Here is a 12,703-nt window from a genome sequence, read left to right on the forward strand (position 1 = left end):
GTTATTGTATTCTGCAGACTATCCGTCTCCTCTGGGTCTGAGTTGAATCTTCATCGTCCATTGTTAATGCCTGCGTTGATTTAAAAAACATATTCAACTTGTTGGGGTTATTTTTCAATTTCTTATCGCTTTTATTTGATCTCTTTGATGCCATGCTTGAGATTATTTGTTTGTTTTGTCTTTTTATTTTTCCCCTTTATTGTTGTTTTTGTTGTTGTTAGGTTTTTTTTTCGTTTTTTTTTCCTGTTTTTTTTTTTGTTTTTTGTGTTTTTGTTTTGTTTTTTTCCCTTTATTTTTTTTTGTGTATTTTTATTTATTTGTGTATTTTTGTTTTTATTATATTTTCTATGTTAAAGCTGCAGAGCTATGTATACATCAAGATCTCAAATCCCACAGCAAGAGCTTCAGGCAGGGGTGGTAGTTAGAAGAAGAAGATGTGATCCAATCCTCACACCACCTAAAGACTGAGAATACAGCTATGCTCAGCAGGCTTTACCTATCTAGCCTGATATAATCAAGGGAGATTCTGTGTGTTAGATAACTATAGTTAAAAGCTAATTCTCAGCGTTATGTGCCCTGCTGGTGGTTCACTAGGCCTCCGAGATAGTGTGACCAGGCCTGCTGGAGAATTAGCAGTTATGTGCCCTGGGACCGTTTCTGCAAGTTGCGTGTATTTTACTGTGAGAGGCCACCGGACCTCAGTGAGAGTGCAGTGCGATCAGAAGAGAAGGATCATCAGTGTATTTATGTTCGTGAGTACTGCTCGTCTCTGTGCTTCCCGGTCCTCAGCCCCTTGCAATATATGTATGTCTCCTCTCCTGTTATTGTATTGCGCTAAGTATGGCGCTCACCTTTTGTCAGCGTTAGGGCCGTAATGGCCGCCGCACTCAGTCTCGTCACTTCACCCGATTTTCTCCAGTGCCTGTTTACCTCTCCGGCGGTTGGAAGGCTGCCGTTTATGAGAGGGTATATCTGGTTCTAAGTCGCTGTTGCGGTTCCTATTTCACGGGTGAGGATTTCTTTGTAGACAGGGAAAGTTCTTTGCCTGATATGGCAGTTTTGGCGCTTCTATGTATACTGTGCTGTAGCGATGCTCACATTCTCTTTCTCCGCTTTATTGGAGTGTTGAAGTTCTGTGTGCCTTTATGGCATATTTTGTGCAGCTTGAAGCATAAATAAATATAGGTTTATTACCCAACTGTGCCTTTAGACTTACAGAGCTTCACTTTATGCGGCCATTTCAGTCCATGGTCGGCTCCGCCCCCCTTTAGAACATATTTTTAGTACCTTTTTAAAAACCAGTTCTCTATAAAAATAATAAGTTTTCTGCATCACTTATAATTTGAATTGGGGACAGGTTATGTTCATATTAATATTACTGGGAATAAAGGTTAGATAGTAAAAATAGCTTTACATATATCTATATGTTTTTATTCAGAATCTCTAGTAACAAAACACCATTTACTATTCGAACAGTAATTTTGTAATTTGGTAACGTCTTAATATGGTAATTTTTCCTAATAATTTTTTTAATATTTTAATATTAAATATAACAAATCAATAACTTATTATAGCATTTTCTATTTCCATTTTTATCTTATTTTAACTGTCATTTATTTCTATTATTATTCACTTTTAAAATGTTTTTAAAAAAAATAAAAAATAAAAAAAATACTTCTAAAAAATATTTTTAAAAAATATATTAATTTTAAAGTAAAAGTTTTATCACATTTCAATTATAAACCTCCCATCTATCCCTATAGGCCTTACAATTCTATTACATATTAAATAGAACAATCTAATAAATAAATCAATGTGATATATGAGTTATGCTGTTTAGGGTTTGAGAGTATAAAAGTTTTTATTTTTGAATATTGAATCTTTAACATTAATATTAATACTAATATTAATATTACTTTGAATTCGAGTGTTCCGATTCCACTAGGAGACTCTTTATTGGGGATCATAACTAATTCGATAACACGTTCATACTACATACTAATTTAGACCCATGTTAAATCTACATAGGTACTACACTTGACCTCTGAGTATTATTTAATTTTTGTAATAAACAAAAGAATTGAAAGGGGAAAAAAATTAGCTATTTTCTCTCACTACATAGTCAGGTACGAATATCAATTGATTCCTTCTGTATATATATTTATTTACACGAACAAGCTCTTTTAATTAATCAAATTTTTTAGGTTTCGTTAGTACTGTATATTCTACCTATATAGGCGTTTAACATATATCTAGTGCTCCATACAGGCCATCTATTCACATTTTATTATCTACATAGGTTCTATACCTGACCCCTAAGTAATATTCCACTTTTGAAATACACAAAAAATTGAAAAGAAAAAAACTAATTATTTATTCTCACTGTATAGTCAGGTATGAACATCAACTGATTACCTCGGTATATACATTTATTTATATTAATACGCTTTTTTATATAATCAGATTTTTCAAGTTTCGTTAGCACTATATATTCTATTTATATAGATATATAACATATATCAGGCGCTTCACACAGGCCATCTATCCATATTTCATTATTGTCTAAAATACGTTATTGAATATATTTATTTGCTCTATTTTGTAGCGACAACACGTTGTTACAAATCTCTACTGCTTAAAATACACTTTTAACATAAACTTATCCACGAAGACCACTAGTGATACAAATTAAATTCTTATTTATATTCCATTCCACTTTACTTCCACTTTCTTTTAATTTTACTTTCCTATACTAGTGTACGGCAAAATAAATTTGGATACAGATTGTGAAAGTCTTCTTCTGTACACTCAAAATGTATTCTGTGGCATTCAAAACAAATGATAATTAGTCTCGCAATAAATGAAATCACACTATTTAGAATTTATTAACGTGAATGTGTTTTGTATATATTTATTTATGTCAACACCATATCTATAACAATTGCAAAGGAACTACAAGTTGGTAATCAGTGGTAATTATTGCACCACTTTGAAATACTACACGCTGACTGCAGGTCATGTGATTCCTCTATACATCCAATTAAATTCCAGATTTGAGGGGAGTGTGCCGCCGCTACGCTTGAAATCTAGCCCACACACAGCTGTCTGTAAATTCCTCTGATGAAGAAGGCTGTAATGTGTCAATGCCTTTGAAACGCGTTAGGATAGGACTCTAATCTTTACAGGATAACCAGGACTGATACTTTTTTTGGACTTTCTCTTCTATAAACTGTGAAACAACACCTTAAGAGTATTACTTGTGAATTTCTGCTGGCCGGAAAAGCCAGACCTTTAGTTGATTTGCTTATTAATACCTCATACATTGTTGAGGTTTTTAAATGTGAGGGCACTGTATCTAATAAAGTCAATTGATATACTTTAAACACGGGGTTGCACTATTATTATCTTTATTTATCTTTCATGTGCATGGCTATATGGAGAGGGGACTAATACCCCAGTAAAGACAAGTACCTGGATTGAAGTCCTGCAAGCTATTATCCGACTTTCTGAATGACCGGAGACCAAAGGACACTACCCGGCACTTACCTCATAGTGATTGAGGTTAAGAAGTGTAAGTAGACACCCCTAGGGGGACCTGAACTCTGGTATTTGGGCAGCTACTACCAATATTATTACCATCAATACTGTTATTTCTATTCCCTACATTTGATCTACAACTCAGTTTAAAGCTTGGATATGAAATATATTAAGACTTTTATATGATATCCTGTAGGTCAATACTGTGCAAGCTCTTTAAATGTAATATTTGTTTACTAGACAATATAAGAATTGCATTTTTTAAACACTGTGCTACTCTAATCAGTACTTTTAAGTGCAAAACTGGTCAATTAGAATATTTCTACATAGGAATACCCTTCTTGACACGATTTCTTGATCTGTTTTATCTATTTATTTATTAATTTACTAATATATGTTACATAGCTGTATATTCTACTCTAGAACTGTAGGAGTTCATTTTTTTCTCCTTGTATCTCTATACTTTTTGGAATAATATGTTCTTTTGAAGTGTTTAAAGTATCTGCATAGACTTTTTGGCTTCTACACACACGTAAGTGTAAAACATTTTTATTTTGCATTAATTGCATTATTTTGGATACCATTTTATCAATACATCTAAGTCTTTTTCTATACTATTTGATAAAATCTAATTACAAGATCCTATACCCTGCTACTGTATCAACCGACATTTACATTGATACTACTGATAAAATCATAATATCCATTTTGCTCCCTATCCTCTATCAAATCTCTTTCTTGTATATTTTTTCTTACCTTGGTTTGAGGGTAGAGGGACTCTCCTTCCTTGGTAGATAGATTGGGGCAGCATTTAACCTACATTACACTTCTACAACTATATATATTTTGTAGCTGATGGTTCTCCTTTGCGCCAGACACACCTCTTTTCTTTATATATAGAAGAGCACGGATCGGAATACGGTATTACATGCCAGAAGCTGTCATCAGCCATCACTGATTAAAAATATACCCAAAGCCCAATATCAGAGGGTTAGGAGAAACAACACCGATGGGGATTTATGTCTCACTCAGTTGACTGAGATGACAGAGAGATTCACGCAAAGAGGTTATAAGAAGAAAGAATTATTAGCCACCTGTGATCAGACTAACCAGGCGGAGGTTAAGGCCACTAGCAATGAGGCGGAAAAACAAATGACTTTTGTCACAACATATTCACCAGATCAGTATTGAATTCTTAGAGCCATTAAAGATGAGTGGAAGATTATTGAAACAGACGGTAACTTACCGTTTAGGCATTGGAAGGCACCAAGACTATCATACAGAAGAGGGCGGAGTTTACGAGATAGCCTTATGAAAACTGATATCTCCCCACTGAGTGAAAAACAATCTTGGCTTAAAAAGAAAAATGGGTGCTTTAAGTGTTTAAGCTGTGTCACATGTAACAGTATGCACACTGGGAATGTGTTCCAACACCCCGAAAAAAAGAAAAAGTATAAGATCAACTGGTTCCTAACGTGTACTACCACACATATTATATACCTCCTCAACTGCCCATGTGGGAAGTTTTACATTGGAAAATCGACAGATGATGCCAGAACTCGAATGGCTAACCACCGTTCGAGCATTAGAGCTGCACTTGAGAGTGGAAAATCGGGACAACCGGTTGCTCGGCATTTTCTGGACAACAACCACTCAGTCACTGATCTCAGGTTTCGCCTGATTGATCATGTACCACCACTAAGACGGGGAGGCAACAGAGCAAAGATTCTGCTCCAAAAGGAGGCTCGCTGGATCCATGAATTGGGCACATTGGTGCCCAGAGGCCTCAATATACAATCTGGATGGCAAGCTTTCTTGGGCTAACACATGGACACTATTATCAGATGAGAGTCCTGATTCATTGTATAAAAAGGAGAGATTATACATAAAGGAGAGAATATGATGGTCTGGTCAAGCTTTTGCCTCTTATCTTAAAGTATTTGATCCCTTGCCTTATCCATTTAATTTATCATTGGTATATGGGGCCCAGTATATAGGGGTTTATCCCATTACTGTTGTTTTTTCTTTCAATAGACACTAGTGCTTTTAATTAATTTTTTAATTTTTATGTTATTTTTTATGTTTATTTGAAACATATGTTTTAACCAATTTTTCACAATTTTGTTTCACCATGTATCACGTGGAATTGTGTAATACACCATCAAATATTCACTCACCTATTTTGTACAGAGCCTGATCAGCTCGATAAGTAAGATTCACACCCCTGAAGTGCCCAAGTGGGATTCTCTTGTTTGGTTACTTTTGACTTTATCCACTTATATGTAGACGATATGACCCCTCCTGCCCATAGCCTCTATAGAGGTCTTGATACCTATTATATTTGCCTTTAATTACTTCTATGCCGGAAACACGCTTTCGATTAGAGTTATTTATAATAGACAAAAAATCTGTAACTTTATGTAACATTTTTTTGTATACTTTTTTGTATACTTTATGTTAGCTTACATTCTGCATGGTGATTGATTGTCAGGTGCTTACATTCTTAGTACCTTTTAAGCTGTCGGTTACAGTGCTTTGACACTACTTCACAGAGTAATAGTATTCTCATGATGAAGGCTAAGATTGTATAAATTCTATATGAGGCTATATGAGACTATAGATGGTCAGCGTACATATTAGTGTGCATGTTCTGGTTTAAGTTAATACGTAAGTTAGGGGAAGTATACATCCGATTAGTAGGTGCATATTTGAATAACTGTTATGATTGCTGTGACGCAGAGATACCACCTTTGCCCCTGTTTTTGACTATTTATAAGAGCTTTGTGCCTCCACGACTTTGGTTGGTTGTAATGAATGTTCAAACTGTAGAACATTAGCCTTAGAGAATGTCATGTCTGAGAGGTCAGGTTTGTTGTGGTTACTATCCACTCGGATTTGTCACGGGGGTGTGTGGCGGTAGAGCAATTGTGATTGGTGGTTGCGGTATGATTTAGCCCGACACTGTGCTTACACTTTTTTAAAAGATTATAGCGCGTGTCAAGTTAGCATTTATCACTTGGGTCCTGTTTAATGCCCTGGGGGCTGATCTAGAGGGGGTTTGTTTCTCCTTGTTCATTTCTTTCTCACTTGCGTGTGCGGTGAGAAGCGGCAGTTGCCTGTGATCGATGACAGCATGAGGGGTGTACTTTACGGATGTTATGATGACAGTTACCTTTAGCTGCGATCTGATCGCACGATTTATGCTGCTATAGCCCTATGAGGGATGTACTATTTAGATGTCGGCAACCTAGTTGAGTAAAAATTGGCTGATTTGTTTACTTTCTAATAGCTATGCAAGATGAGAGGCGTGTTCTATTCTTGACCTATGTGAGCAAGAGGGGTGTGGTTTCAGATGACACGATGACAACAGACCTCAGTTGCGATCTGATCGCACGGTGTACACTGTTGTAATTATAGTATGCGGTTGTGAAGCATCATATGGCGGAATGGTACCCTAAAACTTTGTTGTTTAATTTTACAAGGATGGTATTACTATCGTTATTTTACTTTCCAACACATATGAAATTGGAGAGGTGGTGTTCTAGGCTTAACCTATAAGAGCAGGAGGGGTGTGTCAACAAATGTTATGGTGTCAATAGCATTGAGTTGAGATGTGATCGCACAGTCTATATAAAAACCTATTTTGTGCTGCGGCTTACTAATAACACATATAGGAGGTGTTGTAAAGGTACAACTATAAAAAATAGTTTGATTTAATGATGTGATGATCATGATGGTTATATTATATAATAGTGCTGTGATTATGGACTAGTATCTATTAATGAATAGGGGTGGTTCTTTTGAATAGTGGTAGAATCCATTTGCTGCACTTTAAGGGAGGGGTGAATCTTTGATATACATTATGAAAATTCACATTAATTGCTTTCACAATTCTATGATCAAAGCTCACTTTAATATTTGATGATTACACTAATATGAGATTATAGATTTACATATGTCTTTACACTTTTATAATTGCACATTGTACACCATCACTTGTCCACACCTTATTTTGGTGTGGTCTTCACTTTTGCACACGCTTACCTGTGATTGGTAGCAATACAGGGGAGGGTCTGAATGGCCTATTTAAGTTTGGTTTTTGCATTGTTTGACTGTCAGAAGAAGGGACAGGTTTGGTCCCGAAACGTCACTATCACAATAAAGAATTTGCCGTTATTTTCAGAAGTCCAGAGAGTGCTTTGAATCATTTACCTACTATATATATATATATATATACAGTAAACTCCCAGTTAACCAGCACCCATGGGGATTGGTCGATTGCTTGCTTTCACCTTCGAGAGCCCACTCAGACACACCAACTTTTGAGCACTTTCCAGTCAAATACCTTGAAATATGCAATATCATTTGTAAACAAATGTAATGTGTTTTAAGTTCCTTTGATTTGAACTATACACATACACACATATATATTGAGATATATATATGTATATATATATATATATATATATATATATATATATACAGTATATATAGGGTATCCACTTACTTCAATGTACCTCAATCCTTATGATGTAAGTGCCACTCTGTATGTTTCGCTTCCTGTCTCTTTTAGCAAGGTAGAAATGTATACACTCACATATAAAAATCTCAATCACAAATGAGGTAAGTAAATTGCAATTCCAATAGCAGGGTTGTCAATCCCGATCGTATCTGATTGGGATGATTGCAGTCCGCCACCTAAAAGGTCTGAAGTCTCGCACGGAATTAAGCAGCATCCACTGCTTGGTAAATGTACCCCACAGTCGCTTCTTGTAGGGTCTGGTCAAACATTCCATATACTGAAGATTACAGTGGCATTGAAGAAGACAGATTATATGATCAGTCTTGCACTTACATAATGATTAAATATCAAACGTTTTGCCATTAGATGTGAATGTAAAATTTCTACTTGATTTATTTGAGGACGTATGTTTACATGAAATACAGTTGATTCTATTACATTTAAAGGACCAGTAAACAAAGTAGATTTGCATAATTAACAACTTCATGATAACAAGATAATGCCATAGCACTTAGTCTGAACTTCACATGAGTAGTAGATTTTTTTCTAACACATTTCAAAGTTATGTATATTTCCACTCCCCCTGTACCATGTAACAGCCATCAGCCAATCACAAATGCATATACGTATATGCTGTGAATTCTTGCACATGCTCAGTAGGAGCTGGTGACTCAAAAAGTGTAAATATAAATGATTGTGCATATTTTTTTTATTGAAAGTAAATTGGAAAATGACATGCTGTATCTGAATCATGAATGTTTAATTTGACCTGAGTGTCCCTTTAAGGAAGCTTTTGCTTCTATCATGTAACCACGTCTGTGTGTTTGTTTGTTTGTTTTTAGTTCACTTGGTGCTAGAATGTTTTTTAATCTTTTTTCCTTCCTGTAGATGAACCCTGGTTTTTCTCCTATTAGTTATTTTAGGATAGGGTCTTTTTTAAAGATAACCCAATGTTTTTTGGATAATTTGTTTGATATCATTAGCTCCCTCATAATAGGTTTTAATTAAATTAATTTCTGTACTCCTTATGTTTATACTTCCTATTTTTATGATCTGTTTTTATGAGTAGAGTTTCCATTTCTAATGTTTTGGCCTTTTCTCAGGCTATATCTGAGCTCTTTTCTTTATAACCCTTTTCTATAAATTAATTTTTTAGAGCCCCTGCCTCATTTTTAACATCTTCCATTTCGAACAGTTTCTCCTAATTCTTTGAAACTGCCCGCATGGTATATATTCAATACATTTTGCATGGTGACTGCTCTCTGCATGTAGATACTCATTACTATTGGTATCTTTTCTGTATAATTTGGTTAGGATTTGTCCATTTTCATGGAACAGAACTAGATCTAGAAATTCAATCTCCATAACATTCGATTTGGCTGTTAAACAAAGATTTGCTTGGTTATTGTTGATCAGTTTTAAAAAATAATAAAGAGTTGTCACCCCCTTCCAGATCAAGATAATATCATCTATAAAACACGCGAAACCACTATATCATCTAGGTATGGTTTGTGGTTCAAGATCTGAAGCTCCTCCCCATTTGGGAGATGGTAGAAAATAGTAGTAGTTGGACTATTATTTTTAAAAACTTTATCTCGTCATTTAAAAATGTTTTTATGGTGGGCCTCATCTAAGATTTAAAAAGTCAGTAGCATTTGAGGGTATTTATTTATATACCCCTTCGTCTGCTAGTAATTTGTAAGTCTCTTTTAGATAATCAATTCTTTTTTCGATGACTATACCGCCCCCTTTGACAGCTTCCCTGATCACTATTTCCGTATCATTTTTGAGTAATTCTAGTTCCATTTTCTTTTTGATAGTGAGATTACTTTTTTTTTTTTTATTTTGACATTTTTACAGTAATCATTACTGGTCTTAGAGGGAACAATATGCATTCAATAGCAGGCAATCCTAAATTTTGTAGGTATTAACAACCTTCTTCATCATAGGAAAGTGTGTGTGTGTGTGTTGGTTTGTATCATGTTTGTAAAACTTGTGCATTTAGAAAAATTGCTTGCTTTTCCCACTTTTTATGTATCTGCCAAAACAATAAAAAGTTATGTACTGTTATTGTTTTCATTTAAATAATTCTTTCTTTTTTTAGTTAAATAACAATTTCAGCAAAAGACTCAATGTTTGCCAAGTCTTTCGTCATGTGCCATTTTGCCAAGTCTCACTCTAAAGATGTGTGGACAAAGGGTTTCCGTCTGTGTTTTTAACTAACTGAGTGCTATTTACAAGGTAGAGGAAGAATGGAAACAATATGTTGTTTAATATACTGGGAGGAGGTGGGGGAGAAAACAAAGGATTAAGATTAGCCATACAGTAAACAAAATGGAAAACTGCTTGGGCACAAATAAAATACTAAGCAGTATTTTTAATGTATGTAAATTTATTTTAGAATATACAATTATAAAAAAGATACATAATGCCAAGACAAATGTTCAGAATAATTGTGTTCAAGAAATTTTTATAATATTCCACTGCTCCATCTAGTATTTCTTTCTCTTTTTTTTTTACAGACTAACGCTAAGGATAAAATGGGTTTCTGTGTAACATCATTACCGCCCCTTGTATAATATGAGATCTGCTTAGAGTAATAGAAAAAATGTAAATAGGGCACCACTGCAAAATGTGCTGGTAGGCATGCTTAAATTTACTCTAAATTACCAACAGGAAATCATCAACACACCTACACCCTTACTCCTCCGCCATGCATCATGGTGGGAACTACACATCCAGACATCATGTATTCACCTTTTATGAGTCTTACTAGATGAAGAGGTTAGAACCAAAAAAATTCAAATTTGGGGGCCAATTTATCATCGGTCTTTTCGTCATGATCATGTCCAACAGACATTGACGAATGCCGACAGCATATGCTTGTTCTTGTGAACTGCTTGTGCTATGCCGCCCCCTGCAGGGTGTGTCAATCAGTCCAAGGCGGCGGACCAGTTAAGGAGCAGCGGCCTTAAGACCACTGCTTCACAACTGCTGTTTCCGGTGAGCCTGAAGGTTCGCATGGCATCAGGGGCTATTCGGCCCTTGATTATTCGGCCCCTTGGAATCATCAGACCAAATAACTGATTTCCAATGCTCTGATGTCCACTAACTTTGTTTGTTAGCCAAAGCATTTTTCTTATGAATAATCATTAGTAGTAATTTATTCACAGTAATTCTACCATAAAGGTCTGATTCATACAATCTCCTCTAAATAAATAAATGTGAGATCTGTCTGCTGCTTGAACTCTGACATTTCTGAGGCAGGTGAAAGCGTGATTTATCATAGTGCTGAACTGAAAGTACAATTTCAAAAGTAATTAAGCTTGAAATTTGATGGATTATTTGATATTCATTTCTTCAAGTAATAAAGGACTGTAATTTCTCTTTACTAAGTTGAGCTGTTCTTGTCATATTATAGACTACTACAAGAAAAAAGATAGCCTTTTAGCAAATAAGGTTACTTAAGACCAACCCTATAATATCGCAACACAACTAGCTTGCATCAGCTATTAGTGGGAAAATAACATTCTACAAATTCACTTTTAAAGGCACACATTTATTACATCAACCTTTATCATTATGATTTAATCATGAATCAAAACTCTGCAGCTCTAAAATTCACTGAGGTTCTAAATTAAAACTACTTGCCGGGGATGCATTTAAAAACAACAATAAGTTAAATAAATTCATACATAGACGTCAACGTTTACCATTTATACTTGCCTACAAAGAATGTAAGAATAAACTTTTATATCAAAAGGTCTATAAAGGTAAAGAAAGGTCAACATTGAAATGTGCATTGGTGTATTTCATTTTTAAATGGAACCATTTTTACAATATACTTTTGCTAAAGAATTTTTATGACACTATACAAATAAATGAGAATAATAACAATAATATTATACATTCATTAGTAAAAATGCTTATAGTAAAATTTATTACTGCTTTTCAGCAGCGTACACACATATGTTGTGAGGTCCCATGCATCAGTATTCAAACAGCAGACCATCTTGCAGAGTCAGCAGTGGTTTATATGACACAAAGGTACAATACACACCGCCACCAGCTATCTGAGCTTCAATACTGGTATACAGGCCCTCACAGCATATGTGTGTATGGCTCTAAAAAAGAGTAATGAAAAAAGTGAAGGCTACAAAGCAACAGTCGAAAAATGCTTTAATCCATTAAAAAAGAGACAAGATACAAATCACACACAAAAGGGCTCAGTTATCTTACGCGTTTCACACAGTGTGGCGCTTACTCATAGATGCTGAGCAACAAGTAAAACCGCCATTACATTTAAAGGCATCATAACCAATCAGGCACAAACCATGAGTGACGTAATGATAGTTGTCAAGCTGACAAATACAATTACTGAGGTAAGCCTGCCTTTAAAATGAATGTAACAGCGTTTAAAATCTGGAAAATAATTGGGTTCAGTGCCTTTTAAGGAAGGATAATAGTGACATATCTAATGGTATAGTTTTGGGTTAACGCATCAAGGATGCACAGTATTAATCTAAAATATACTAAATTTAATCTTTTTTTGTTTTTTAATAATTCTTGTGCATTTTAATACTGATTAATAGAGTTAGTAGTGCACTTTGATAATCATAATATATGACATATACTTGGTATTGC

This window comes from Bombina bombina, chromosome 2 (assembly GCF_027579735.1).
Source record: "Bombina bombina isolate aBomBom1 chromosome 2, aBomBom1.pri, whole genome shotgun sequence".
Classification (NCBI taxonomy): Eukaryota; Metazoa; Chordata; class Amphibia; order Anura; family Bombinatoridae; genus Bombina; species Bombina bombina.